This window comes from Eubalaena glacialis, chromosome 16, assembly GCF_028564815.1.
Source record: "Eubalaena glacialis isolate mEubGla1 chromosome 16, mEubGla1.1.hap2.+ XY, whole genome shotgun sequence".
NCBI lineage: Eukaryota > Metazoa > Chordata > Mammalia > Artiodactyla > Balaenidae > Eubalaena > Eubalaena glacialis.
Window position 1 is genome coordinate 69,962,607 of NC_083731.1, and position 15,617 is coordinate 69,978,223.

The following is a 15,617-nucleotide window of genomic DNA, read 5'->3' on the forward strand; positions in this document are numbered from 1 at the left end:
ACTAGAACGCAATGAGGAGTTGCCGGTAGCATAACAGGGTTGAGATAGAGTAGAAAGGCAGAGAATAATTCTTTTTTTTTTAACTGTTAAATTTTCTTGTAATAAAAACTGCACAAATATTCTAAATGATAATATAGAAACGTAAATGATTGCTTAACTGATTTTAATAACATGACATAAAGCCCCTATACTTGATATAATTGTTATGCAAAATACATAGATGAATACTGTCTTTTAAAAATATAAATAAGCAAGACCTGAAAATAGGCAAGTTTCCATTAAATAAATGAAAATTTTAAAAAAAAGTTTTGCTTTCCACATCATTTGGAGAAGGGAAATTATCATTTTAAAGAATATTCAAGTTTATTAAACATTTTAAAAAGTATTATAAAATGTTTAACTTTCATCAGCTTCAAGGTTTATGTTACTCCCGTACTTTGCATATAACTGTACTTTCAAATCTGCTAACACCCGCTGAATTGATTCCATTCTGGATTCTAAGGTGTTAGTTTCTTCTTGCAAATTTTTCTTTGCTTCTTCTAATATTTCTTGTGTTTCTTCTTCAGAATGGCTAATGGAAACATCACAAATCTGATAAGGTATCATTAAGCAGTCGTTGTCTGCAAGCATGATGTCCTCACAAGCATCTTCTAAATTCTGGAGTTGTTTCTTTTTTTACTTCTATTTCTTCCTTCAGCTCTGTGATTCTACTTGTATTCTGTGCAAATCTGTTTGTCTTTTGTTGATCTTCAAAAGTAACATTGACATCTTCTGCAGCCACCTTCCTCATGGTGGCCACCATCCTGCGAGAATAATTCTTGATAAGGCTTCCATGTCATGCTTTATGCACAAGGAACTAGGAAGGAGCCAATAAGATTCTAGGCAGAGGGATAGACCTGGTTATATTTGTGCTTTACAAATTAGACTGGCCACTAACATGAGCATGAACTAGAAATGGGAATAAGTCAGACCACTTTAGAGAATATAGCACGATTCCTGTCAAAAGGTAAAGTCTCAGATGAATGCCAAGGCAGAGGGGATGGAGAAAAAGGAATGAAATCAGGTGATATTGAGGTGACAGAAATAATAGACATGACCATAGACTCTGGGAGGCAAGGAAAATGGCAAGAATGATGTTCAGGGTTCTGACTTGGCCACTTGATAAGTTAGACAAGATGGGTGAAGGGAAGGAGTAGCTATTGAGAAAAGCAGGATAGATGGGCCATAACCCTTGGTTCTTCATTCTACTGAAGCCATGAGTTGTTAAAAGACTGGAATTCTTGTTCACTACAAGAAACAATTGTAACGTTGATCTGCAGTGAAGTATTTGTAGTGATGTCACATTATCCTTTTCTCTCAATATTAAGGCTCAGGAATTATTTCACTCTGAAAAACTGCTTTTCTCTAAGGAGACAGCAATACTCAACATGCAGGGAAAAAGAAAATACTACAGGGAAAAAGAAAATAAAAGACCCAAAGGTTTTTAATAATTTGTCCAAGGCCTCAAGATGTTACTGTATGGCTACTCAGTTTCCAAGTTTCAGCTGAAATAAAAATGGTCAGAAAAGCTTTTCCTGAACATCTTCTCTAAATAGTTACCATTATTACTATCGTGGTACTATGTCCTGTTCGTTCATAGCACTTTTATCTGCTTCAAATTATATTTTGTTTACATATTTGTCTCTCACTGTACTATAGGGTCCTGGGTTGGCGTCTGTGTCATAAAGGGTACTAAATATTTTGACTGTTCCCCTGGCTGGACTTCTAATCTGAGGTCTAGGTCTACTTTATGTTGCTATATAATACATGGAAACCTCCATACTAATTAAGAAATCCCCAATGGTAATGTGAACAAATTAAAGCAAAACCATGGTGCCAGTTATGGTAAACTGGGGGGAGGGTGTGTGGGTGTAGGTTTGTGTTTGGGCCTGAGATGGGGAGGTCTGTGGCAAAGGAGGATTGCAGAGCGAGCTCCTTTATTTTCTTTTGGATGAAGGAAATCTCTGCTGCTTCCAAAGAGAGGAGGAGCTAAGAAGTCCAAATTATACTATGTTGTCTCTGTGACTATATTCTTTTTTTTTTTTTTTTTTTTTTAACATCTTTATTGAAGTATAATTGCTTTACAATGGTGTGCTAGCTTCTGCTTTACAACAAAGTGAATCAGTTACACATATACATATGTTGCCATATCTCTTCCGTCTTGCATCTCCCTCCCTCTCACCCTCCCTATCCCACCCCTCTAGGTGGTCACAAAGCACCGAGCTGATCTCCCTGTGCTATGCGGCTGCTTCCCACTAGTTATCTATTTTACATTTGGTAGTGTATATATGTCCATGACACTCTCTCACCCTGTGTGACTATATTCTTAAGCAGAGAGATCCTGAGTGAGCCTTTCTCCAGAAGCTGGCTTAATTGGATTCAAACCGGGCAGAATGAATTCTTAATCAGAATATATTTTATTTGCTTAAAATGAATATTGTTGCAGTTACCCCCTATTTATTAACAAAGTGGTCATTAACAGCTATCAGTGGCTGACCTTGACAGATTTCATTACTGAAATAATGAAGGCTGATGGGTTACTATTATTAACATTTGCTAATGGTTTTACATTTGCCGAGCAAGAGATTGGAGTGAAATAGAGCTGCTTACTCAGGCAGGTCGACCACAGGGAGATGGAAGGAAGTAATGAAAAGCACAGGGAGCTTGATGAAAAATGAATGGCTCCCAGGAAGAATTTCTACAAATGAATGCAAATTCAGATATATATCTTTTAATCACCATGTTGAAAAGGTTGATTACTTAATATTAGAATCACCAGATGTTTTTGTTGTAGGCAGAAATGGGAAACTAAGTGGGAAAATAGGAATTTATCCCTGTAAAAGGACCTAGTCATTTCATAACAGCTGGTAGGAAACTGAACCAAAATGATAAAATGAAGAAAGCAACCAGGTTCAGAGCCAAATGGAGGAGAAAAGCTTAGAAGCAAGAAAAGGAGAATAAGATGAAATCCTATTGAGTGTTAGCATTTCTGAAACTTGGAGTTTGGGATTCCAAAGGATATGATTTTATTTTATTTTTTCTCCTAAGCAGCTTCCTTCTCACTGACATACTTTTAGATTGTGAAAAATGTCCTTCCCTTATCCCCAAAACCATTATTAAATTTTCAGTACCTCTAGACACATGACCCAGCGACAAATACCAACACAGCTCCTTCTACCACCCCTCCCCCATCCTCAATCAGCTGTGGGCCAAGGAGTAAACTTGCCCTTGTGATATAGTTTGGGAGACGTAGAAAGGTCTGTTTTCAAATTGTCTCTCCCACCTTCCCCAAATTTTCCCATCACAGATTCATTTCTTTATATCGTACGTCTTGATCTTTCTGGCACTCTCTACTTAAAATGCACCCATTTCTGGAAGGGGTGATAACTTAGAACCCATTAGCTCTTATCAACTAAAACCTTATCCCAAGTAGAAGTCCTGTAGGGGCTGAAGCAGATGGAATGAATTATTTTGGAGAAATTTCCCCTCCTCCAAGTGCTACTTTGCAGAGGTGGAAAAGCCCATTTGTGTCTCTCTTACAACTCTGAATAGGAGGTTCCTTCTCTGGCTTAATCTATTGCCCAGACTTCCTGGATCACTAATTACCGAACTGAAGTCAGTTTGTTTTATGCCTTTACCTATTGCCAAAGAGCCCAAGGTAATGAGGAATACTGGATACATGTGGGGACAACCCCCCTTTAGAAGACAAAAATAGACTGTCTTGCTGTTGCCTGCCCTTTAGTTCCTGGGAGTTGGGGCAGGATCCTACTAATTTCTGACATAAGAAATTAGCTGCGGACTTTAAAATGACCTCTGTGCAAGCATGCAAAATAGAGAACCAGACGACAGCGAAGAAGTTCCTTGTCAGATTTGACTATTACAATGAATCAAGTTATTGTACCTTCTCTAAGTGTACTTCAGCCCAGCAGTTGGTACACAGTATATAGCCAATGCATACGGTTTTGAACCAATCAATTTAAGCATTTCACACTTTAGAGGAGATGACTCACAGCAAGTAGCTCCTTGAAAAAACATTTTTTCCCCCCTGTGTGTTCAGTCATTAAGGGCCTATTCTGTAGGTACCACAATCTAAGAATAGAGGTAAGCACTGTGTAAGATACGCTCTATGCAAATTAATGTATTAGGGAAGGCAAACTATACTATCAAGTTTAATAAAATATAAGCAGGACAAGGAAAATTAGCAGGGAAAAAAGTACTGTAGAACTTTGGGATAGATCCAGGGTGGCTCTGAGGGACATAGAGGCCCCCAAAGAGAAACCACCCAAATAGGAAAGAGAAATGGGGAAATAAAAACTGGCTGACCCTTGATTGGGAGATGCAGTTGTTAGTGACTCCTATTAAATAAAGTCTTTGTAAGACAACTTACAACATCTGTTGGGTCAGTTAACTCTAAGAGTGTCCTCTAATTGGTAAGAACTTTGCTGGTAAAATACTCCACTTTACAGAACTTGGAGGCAAGACTTACAGGAAGAGTAAGAAGTGAAGTGAAGGGTGGGTGGGATCGGAAATGATATTTCAACCCTGAAGCCAAAGAGTCTAGTAACTGGGGGAAGAGTAGGCAGGTCCTAAGGGAGATAAGGTGCAAGTGAGGTGAAGTGAGGGTGGAGAAATGGGCAGGTGCCTGAGGGCAGAAGGAATTATTTAGCATTTAAGCCTAACAAAAGCATTTCACAGTCATCCTAAGGGCGATGGGAAGCCATTGAAAAGTTACTAAAAGGTCTTTACTTACATAGCTCATACCTCTGAATTCTGTTGAATAATGAATCAAACCTGTGGTGGTTTAAACACTCAAGTGTTCATCTACAAATTAACCGGGTTAATAGGTATATGTATTAATGAGTATATAAACAATTTTGGCACCTTTGTGACCAGTTGATTACCATGAAGGCATTTTATGAGAATGAAATATACAGAGTACATCGACCACAGCTGACTTTTCCTTGACATAAATAATGGTATGGCTTTCTTGATTGTGAATCTTATCAAGTACTGAAATCGAACTTTTTAATAAAGTAGTATAGGGGGTTAGTTGTCGTAAGTTATAATGGAAGTTGGTGAGAGCATATGATTGTTATATGCAACATTTTCAATAGCACAACACATGAGGCAAAGAACTATAGTAAGGCAATGTACCCAAGGAAAATTAAGTTCTTTGCTTGGTTCATTATAACACTTTATTTGAATATCCCTATTTTGGACTATGTAGAAAAATACTGGTACTACTTATAAAATGACATTTGTTCTACAAATAAAACAAGTTATTGGTGGAAATATTAACTTAAAAGAGTAGAATGCTTTTAAGCACTCGTTGGTCATTTCTGTGTAAATGACTTAAATCACTAATTATACAAGTTTTCAATTTAATCCTCAAAGAAAATATCAAGGACCTCTATACTGACAGTCTCTTTGGTATAACCCTGTTTTTACCATGTACGTTTGAGAGTAAAAGTTTCTTTTAAAATCTGTAACTTAGGTTCTTTAATTCAGACTTATTTTCCCAGCAATTAGCCAAAGTCACATTATAAATGGTTATACAACTTTGAGTTAGCATATTACTTGTATAGACTTTAAGGGCAAATACAAATTAAAAGCAAGAGGATAAATACTCCTTATTAAAAATAAGGAAAGAGACATTCCCTTCCCTTCTCTTAGAGCATTTTCTTTTGTAAAGCTGTAAATTCTTTCTCTGGCTTTGGGCTTAAAATCTTTTAAAAAGCCTCTTGCAAGTCTTACAACTAGGAATGTCTTTCCCAAGGACCAGGGAGCTAACCCTTTGAAATGCCATCATCAAGGGAGATAGGACCTTTAAATAGCAATAGACATGTCTAGTGGCTGTCTTACAGTTCAGAGCTATTGCATTCAAGGCAAAAACATTTTGGGGTTATTTAATTAGAGTATATGTATATATGGGTACGTATATGTATATACACAACCTGTGCTATTGGGGGCAGGGGGAGGATAAATCTGAAGTATGGAATGCTCATCAACATTTATCACTGACTGGAGGATACACAGACCAAAGTTGAAGCACTCCTAAAAGTTGTTAGCAGCAATGGGAACGTGTGGATGCTCAGAACAAGGTAAGCTTTTCTGGGCTCCCTCCAGCCATCTCATGAGACCTTTTTGCTGTCTTCATTATTTTCAAGTTCTGCTGTCTTTATCTTGCCCACATCCTGGGAATCCTAAGAGGATTCATTTGTAAGAGTTTTATAAATTGCTTTGTAGATTAAAATTCTCTAAAGTGTTTATTACTCTGAGCAGTCCTGACTTGGAGAGATTAGACTTCTGACAGTTCACACTTCCAGGGCTCAGAGAAATGCATCTGTGTTATTAGCCCAGGAGGCCGGCTCACACAGATACAGTTGGATCAAGTGATCCGCTTCCTGATGTGCTTACCTGTGAAGCTGACCCGTCCTTCAGCCTTAGCCTGGCCTCACAGTTCTCCCTTCTCTGCTTCCCTCCTTTTCCTGGGGTCTCTCAGCTCTTGGGCAGAGCCACCCTAGACCTGCCTAAAGGCCTTAGGGTAGGGAGAGGCTGAGGAAAGACACTGCTGCACAGTGGAAATAGTCATGGACTTCAAGTCAGAAGACGTGCATTTGACCAATTCTGCCTTCTTAATTATGAAATCCTGACTAGCTACTTAGTCTCCTTGAGCTAGTTCTCATTTAACAAATTTATTGAGCACCAACTCTTGGGCTTGGTATAGTATGTGGGGCTGGAGATTCATCAGTGAAGTAGACTACAAACCCCTACCCTCATGGAACTTTCATTTCAGCTGAAGATAAATCATAAGTAAATATATAATAGAAGCTAATAAAATAAGGTAGAGGGGGAAAATGGATAAATGGATGGGGAATAGATGGGAGAGAATGTGATAACTTCTCTGGGGAGATCAGGGGAGGCCTCACAAGAAATAAGCATTTGAGCAAAGGCTTAAAGCAAATGAGGCAATAGAACATGTACCTAATAGAACATGTACCTATCTTGGGAAGAACTTTCCAAATTGAGTCCAGAAACAGGAAAATAGGAAACTAAAAACTAGTTGTTGACCCTTGCCTGGAACTAATAACAATGACAACAGCATATTCTTAAAATGCTTACTATATGCTAATCATGTAGTAGACATAAAGTTATCTGGCATATATCTTATATCTAAAATATATCTATTCTACAAGCTGGTTACAGCTGACCTTCATCCAGGAAAGTGAAGGCTAACCCCCAAATCTTAACAAATTCCCAGTCTCGGGGAAGGGGCCATTTTCAATTTGAATGTCTTATTCTACAGTCTACCATTTATGAATTTATATCAACATTATGACAGAGCCTGGTACTAATAGGAATACAATGTATTATAAAATTGTGGAGACAATTCTTCATGGAACTTTGAGTTGCTATTTCTCCAGAGTATCTTTTCAAGGATGTCTGAATAGTGAACAACCTTGGATGATATAGTGTATCCATCTGAAGCAAAGGGGAGGTTGCTTACTGCTTATCATAAAGGATTTGGGTTTGTTACACTCAGATTCCTTTTCTCTGTGCAGTCTGCTGTGGCTCCCTTGGCATTGCCCTGCGTGAAACAGGGCTCAGGCAACCAGCACAAGAAAATGATGATACTCTGGCTGTTACTGCTGGGAATCTCTGGTCCAAGAGTCTCATGTCATCTGCCAGCATCCATGAAACTGTAGCAGGCTAACCTGTTACCTTGCAAGTAAAGTAAAATCTAAGCTGCACGCTTCAGTCTTCATGTGCACTTTTTGAATGAATTAGCAATTTTGTTAGACCAAGGGAATAGTTAAAGGAATGTAAGAAATGATGATATACCTTATAAGCAAATTATTGAAGAATTTCCTGAAGTCTAAATTTTAACTTTGTCCTGATTGAGTACAAAATACCCAGATAACGTAGGAAATAGTTCATCAACTGTCTCAGCACTGCTGCAAAGAGGGGGTCAATTCTTAAGTAGCTGGTTTCCTTAGGCAACTGGGAAACCTAGTCAGTCTGTTAAGTTCACAAGTTTATATTATCAGTGGAAACTCTGTTTCCATATTCAAACAAATTTTTTTCCCCATCTCTCTAAAGGTATGGGGATGTGTTTTCCCTAAAGAGGTCAGACTTCAGGGAGCACATAACATTTGAATAATCTGAACGCTCAGCATTCTTGGATGTGCGATGCTGCCAGAGCCAGGGCAGAGAGTCAAGCTGAATGGAATCACTGAAGGTGTTTGTGTGGCTGGAAATGCAGCTTGAAGATGAAATGGAAGGCAAAACTCTGACAGCTTGGTATTGAGATTTAACGTTTGTACAAGGTCTTTGAGGGTGAAGGCATGGCTAAGAACAAAACTATTCAGAAGATGATGTATTTGGAGGAATTGACCATATGACCAAAAGCAAACTCCTACTCAAGGAATTACAAACTAACACTTCCCTAAAATATCATCACCAAATTAGGGAACTGCACCTTTAAAGATATATAACTATTATACCTAGTTCTTTGAGAGAGACTACTCACAGGGGGTATACCTTAAATTCCCTGTATTTGACCGAGTTTCTATTTTATCCTTTATACAGAATTTACATCATTTATCTTCAGGCACTTCCCCAAGGAAGTCTAGGGTGGCTATTCATCCTTGAAGTATCCAAAAGGGCTTATAAAGTAATCTACATTCACTAACAACTGGATGATTGCCATTTCTAAAGATGGAAAAATTATTCTCAGCTTTTTACATTGTCACATAGAAATTTCAATACTTTAAAATATTTTAAAATAATTATAGGAAAAACACTTTTTGCAAGTCTACTTTTTTATTCTCAGATAACTATTGTTGGCTTACTATTTAACAGTAATACTTGAGGTGATAAAGTCACTTTAAGGAATTGGAAGGGAGTAAAAAGGGAAACTAGATTCAAAGAACAGCGATGACACCAAAAGCACAAGCAACAGAAGAAAAAGTTGGACTTAATCAAAATTAAACTTTTGTGCATCAAAGAACACTATCAAGAAAGTAAAATGACAACCCATAGAATCGGAGAAAATATTTGCTAATTGTATCTGACAAAGGTTGAATATCCAGGATATATAAAGAATTCCTAAAACTCAAACATTCTAATTAAAATGGACAAAGGACTTGAATAGACATTTCTTCAAAGAAGATATGCAAAGGTCAATAAGCATATGAAATAACACTAATCATTAGGGAAATGCAAATCAAAGCCACAGTGAGATAACACTTTACACCTACTAGGATGGCTATAACAAACAAAAAATAACAAGCTTTGGCGATGATGCAGAGAAATTGGAATCCTTGTACATTACAGGGGGGAATGGAAAAATGCACAGTTACTGTGGAAAATAGTTTGGCAGTTCCTCAAAAACTAAACATAAAATTGCCATATGACCCAGCAACTACATTCCTCAGTAAATTCCCCAAATTGAAAATGGGACTCAAACAGATCCTTGTATGCCAATGTTCTTTTACAGCATCATTCACAATAGCTGAAGGATGGAAACAACCCAACTGTCCAACAGATAAAATGTACATGCAATGGACTATTCAGCTATAAAAAGGAATAAAGTTCTGATAACGTGCTGTAATATAGATGAACCTTGAAAACATGACAAGTGAAATAAACCAGACAAAAACAGACAAAGTTTTACTTACATGAAATACCTAGAATGGATAAATTCATATCCAAAGTAGATTGGAGGTTACCAGGGGCGGGGGAAGGAGGGAATGGGGAATAATTGCTTAAGGTCAGGGTTTCTGTTTGGGGTGATAAGTCTAGAAATAGATAATGGTAATGGTTGCATAAGATTATGAATATAATACTCCTAAATTGTATACTGAAAATGGCAAATTTGTTATTTAACCATAATTTGTTTAAATGTACATACCTTTCATTTGTGACTTTTAAATAATTTAGCTTCTAAATTGGTCAAGGGATTTTTAAAACTGAAAAAGTAAAATTATTGGGACCAAAGTAAATATATCTGAGGTAATTATAGGCAAGTGAAACTGAAAGGACAAATAGACTACTGTAGGGATAGAATAAGATCAAATTATATGCCAAGCTACTGTTTTGAATACACTACTTTATTAGTCAAAACTAGAAACAGAATTGGGAAAATGGCTAATAGAGTATAATATATCAACATGAGGGAATAACTTGTAGCCATTAAAATCATAATTATGAAACCCATATGGAAAAATAAAAACACATTAATACACCATTATATGATGTATCAGAATGTAGAATAGCATATACAATATCTTTGCTAAAATACATTTTATGTGGGAGTCAAAACAAAAACAGTTCTAGGAATAAAATATTTCTAATGCTGTTGCTCTAATTGTTTTCAAAAAAGGAAAAGTGAAATATATTGGTGGGCTCAGTACTTTCTCTCTCTAGTAATTACCTATTGTGCAAAGTAATGCTGGTGTTTTGAACTAGATTCCCTTTATCCTGGAGCTGTATCAATTATATTCAACTTTAGTCTGAAGGCTTATGTCTAAATTGGGCTACAGTTGATGACAGTAGAGTTAAATCAGTGGTTTAAAGGTGTTATAAGTTAAACTCCAATGAAGTGTTGCTTGGAATCTCACGAAATATTCTCATTTAATGCCAAGACTTCAGGGTTCCTTTTATATAACTATAGGACTATAGAGTTAGGAAATTGGTAGTCCAAACTCATTTTACAAGTGAGGAAACATATACACAGCCTGTATTCTGAAGAAAGCCGGATAGTAGCCCAGGTTGCCTGGGTCTTAATACTCTGCTCGTACCCAGTGCTGCACGTGCATGACAATGTATTATAGCCAGAGGAGCTTGGTGCTGGAAGATTCATCTTCAAAATGTTGTTAGCTTATTGCTGTTAATACTAAATTAACCAAACCCATCATCCCTTCTCTCCTCCTTTAACTTTTAGGATATTTTACATTGTGAGAATTATTTCAGCCGATCAGTAATTAGACTTTTCTGCATGCTAGAAGCTTAATGCAGAAAAAGCTTTCTAAAGAAATATAAATGCAACCTGATTCGTATTTCATAGCTTGTGAAAAATCTGTTAAAAGCCCATAAACTAAACAGGTCCATTTTGACCTGAAAAACAATAAAGGAAATCAATCACAAAACCCTGTCTTTTATCACTTAAAGCTGGATTAAAAGAGAACCCCTTCTGGTCCATCAGTCCCCTCCTGGCCTAATTCAGGCTGCTGAGCCACTGATTGGGTTGCTAAATAATCAATTGTCTGCTCTGCATTCAACCATTATGGAAAAAGAAAAACAAGCAAATCATTCTGAAAATAGACGTTTTAGCGTTATTCTCTCGATAGGGTCTGTGATTTATTGACCAAAACCAACTCTATTTCAAAATATCAATAATTACAGAGTGTTAGTAAACTCTCCAGGTAGGCAAATGGATGGGAGTTGGAGATAACACCACCTGTCTTGGTCAGGCCAGTAAGAGGTTTCAGTGCCTTTCTCTGTATCTTGACACTCAACTTGCTCTAAGCATAATTCTGAAGGTCGAAATAGAATCCCTCTGTACCAGAACAAAAGCCTGTTTGTTCAGCGGCTTGCTGACAATCTTAGGTATTGAGACCTAACAGTAGAAAATATTATAGAGCCGGAAAGGATTATCAAAATGTAATTTAATTCTAGACAAATCCCACATAAGTCTTATGATTTCAAAAGACGTCCAGGGAAGTCACTTCAGTTGTATCTTTTATTTCTTCCTCTTCAATTCTGTTAACGTTCATGATGTGCAATGATAGCTTTAAAATATCATGGTGCTCTTTGAAACGTGAGAAGGTACCTTGTTACCTTGACCAGTTTGGAATGAAAACCGTTCTTAAATTTAGATTTTTAAATCAAAGATAAAAGATTATAAAGAATCAAGGCCAATGCACCTGGTTGAGGAAATCAGGATTGGCTCATTAATGGTCAGTTTTGCCAGCATTTATCAAGTGCCTACTGTGCTAGTGATGAGTGAATCAAAGACAATAAGACATGACCCCTCCCTGCACCTGAGAGGTTAAAAACCCAGTATGGTCTACTGCATGGGTTGACAGCTCTGTGCAACACTATCATTGGTTCGTTGCAAACAAGGGTACGTGCAATGTACTTATCTGAAATTTTAGAAAGTGCATATGTGAGGCGATCCATGAGAATAGACATTAAAAAGTCCATCCCAATTCTAAACTGATAGTTTAGACAGTGCTTCTTGGTGCACACCAATTCTTGGGCTTCCCCTTGGTTTCTCCTGAATCAGATTATCTGGGAGTGGGCCCTAAGAATATGCACTTTCCTGTGATTCTAACACAATTCCATTGTTTCCTTAGAGAAAAGTCATCCTTCACAGCAATAGTTTCTCATCCAAGGGTGAAACGGTCTTCAGTGATAGGTCATTATTTTTGTGTCTTTCACATTGTTTCAGAAACTGGTCTGAGAGTGGTTATGAGGGATGCTTAGAAAACTAGTTCACTGTTTATCTTTGAGTCTTTCACTCAGTTTTCTCTAACACTTATAAATGGTTTAGCCAAACGTGAAGAAAACAAAACAGGCAGGTGAGCAAGTGCTGGCTAAGACCATTCACTGAGGAAAGGGTGGCTGGTGGAGCCTTCGTTCTGAAGGCCATACCCGGAATCCCGAAGTTCTCCACTCCCCCGAGGACATTCCCTAGTAACACTGCTCCTGTAATGGCTTTCACTTTTACGATATACATAAACAGTCAAAAATGAAACCCTCATTAATGTAATGAAACTATTTCTTAATAAGGCTCTCTGATGCTGAGTTTAAAGCACTAAGTTATTGAAAAGACAAAACCATGAGTTACCTTTGCTTAAAGTTAGAATGTGAAATTTTCATGGTATGTGTCTCTCATTCTTAGCTTCTATGACGAGCCTTGCCAAACCTGTTTCTATGGAAACAGACATTAAATCTGTGAAAATACTAGAGAAGTTACAATTGAGATGTTCTTGTAAATTTTCATTTGCTGTCCTTTGCCAGGTGACGCCCCCAGATGCAAAATGGGCACAGGTGGACATTCTAAAGATGACTTGCTATCAGGGAAAAATTACAAGGGCTTCTAGGAAACCCTGTTTCTCTTCCTCCCTTTATTTTCCTATCCTCTTCTTTCTTCTTTTTTCCCTCCTTTCTTTGTTCATTCATTCCTTTTATTTATTCAATCAACAAGCATAATTGAGCACCTATATGTGGTTAAATCTAGACTTTTTTCCCATCTTATATGGGTCAGATAGATGTCTTTAGGAGACAAAACCAACCGGGATACTGTCTTCAAGTATATCTGGGGAGCATGTCAGTTAAACACACTGATAGAAGGGCAGGGTTGTTGTCTCTGCATCCCAACCATCCAAAGCATGATGGCTCAGTGCACATCTAAGAACGATGATGCCTGAATAGAATGGTTGGAGCCGCAACAGAACGCCAACAGACTCTTGTATGGGAAGATGTTGGAGAGTTGGGGTAGCTGAGAAACATAAAAGGCATCCCTCCTTTCCCTTTAAGTAGAGAAACCACAGGTACATGGTTTGTGGTACATCATGGACATCTACCAGGGGTTCAGAAACCAGGGCCTAAAACAGAAATAGACAAAATAACCAGTGTGCCAAAGACAAACAATAAATGGAGATCAACTTTCTTCCAGACAGGCTTGAATATCTTTCATGGGATGAAACAAAAAGTTTAATAAGCAACAGCCCTTACCCAATAGGTGGGTTAATTGCTGTATTAGAGGAAAAAAGAGAACCCCTGAGTAGACAGACTTTTGGTTTCTATGTCAACTGGGTGGTTTCCAAAGTTCTTATATCAAATGTAAAAACTGGGTGGTTTCTTTGAATAAAACACACAGTGGGCATTAACTTGGTCATGTTTTAAGCATCTGAGTACAGCCTGTAAACAAGGTCACCCATATAAACCTTTACAGTGGTTCATCTGGGAGTTAAAAAGGAATAGGAATATGAAAAAGAATCCATCCTATGGAATATAGAGAAATGTAACTAACTAATTTTGGAAATGTTTTAAAAATCTAAGATAATGGCAAGCATTGATAACTTATCATAAAGGTTCTCATGGGCATATTCTAATAGGAATTGAGCAAGAAGTTTCTATTCACCTCTACACCCCACCATAGCCGACAGTCCTAACTCCTGAAATCAAGCTTTAATTAAAAAAATAAGAAATATGAGGCTAGATTAGAAACTAAATTTAGGAAGACATTTTAAAGTACTGGCATACTTCACGCTTCCGGACCCTGTGGCCAAAAAAAGGCTGTTACCCCTCACTAAGCAAGAGAGCAGGATACAGGGCAAGACGAGAAGGTGCCACCTTCTAGAATTAAAGTCAAGAAGGATCATAATAAAATGGATGAAACTCTTCATCTGCAGAATTCTTCCTAGAAGCAACTCTGTCGAAGAAAGTTTTGAAAATGTTTCTGATAGAACCATATCTTCCTGTTTATCCGAGACTCCAAGGTGCCTCTCTTAGCCAGCATCTGTAACATGACTAATGCAAGCCATCTTAGAGCCATAATGTTTATATATAATGGACTATTTTGATGACTGAGATGAAATATTGAAAGAGTCCGAGAGCTAAGAAATCTTCAGCATTCTTTCAGTGCTGTCCAGGGGAAAGATGTTCTGATTCTTGATGACCGGTCTTGCTTATTTAAAGACAAATATCCGTAGAGTGGAAAAGGGCATCTAACTCATCAGTTAGAGTTAGATGAATTTAGACATCCTTTAAAGGACATTTTGATATCTCAATCCTTTGTTTGTCAAGCTATATCATGTCTTTTGCCTGCATTATTCTCTTTCTGCAGAGTTCTGTGTCATTCTCCATTTTCCCAACTTTTTCCCCTTTTTCAAAGCTCCACTCAAATGTCTGTTTTCATACAACCTTCTCTCATCCCCAATTCTGCGGAGTTCTTTGCATTTTTATTATAATGGCAAATTCTGGTTTCTGTTATAGATCGTGCTCCATTAGACTGTAAGCCCTTTGCTGTGTACTTATATTTTGATTCACGTTTTAAAAAAGCTTCAATGTATGCGTCAAACCCTTTGCTACGTGCTTGTATATTTGTTCAGTTCTCACTGTGTCCCTCACGTGCTTGTACTGCCTCTGGCCCATTATGGATCCTCCCTTACTTCACGTTGCTATTTCGCACGGCCATCTGAAAGGATTGCCCTGCCAGGAAGGAGACTCCCAGGCCGGTGAATGGGTCCAGGAAAATGGGTATATATTACCTGTGTATTAAATAAGTCAGCTTACTGGAATTTGACTCATATAAGTCAACTTCCCAGAGTGTGATTATTCCTGGGCAAAGCAGGGGAAAAATCTGAACTTGCAAAGTTGATGTCTGGACTGTAGAATGTGGAGACCCCACTGATGTCCAGCTGCAGCGGTGAGATTCTGCTTGGGAGACCCATGAGGCCTCTAAGAGACACATTACCTGCCTTCTCATAATGAGTTTAAAAAAAAAAAGCAGCCAATGGAAAACTACCCTGAGATGCTATGTAGATTCTGACATGAGAGAACTGGGC

General features: G+C 37.8%; 1 protein-coding gene and 1 pseudogene across 1 annotated transcript in view; both read right to left on the reverse strand.

Moving 5' to 3' along the window:
- HTR2A (5-hydroxytryptamine receptor 2A) overlaps positions 1–15,617 on the reverse strand; it is a 58,033-nt gene that overhangs the window by 24,882 nt on the left and 17,534 nt on the right. The window lies entirely within an intron of this gene.
- LOC133076565 (prefoldin subunit 4-like) lies at positions 397–802 on the reverse strand (annotated as a pseudogene).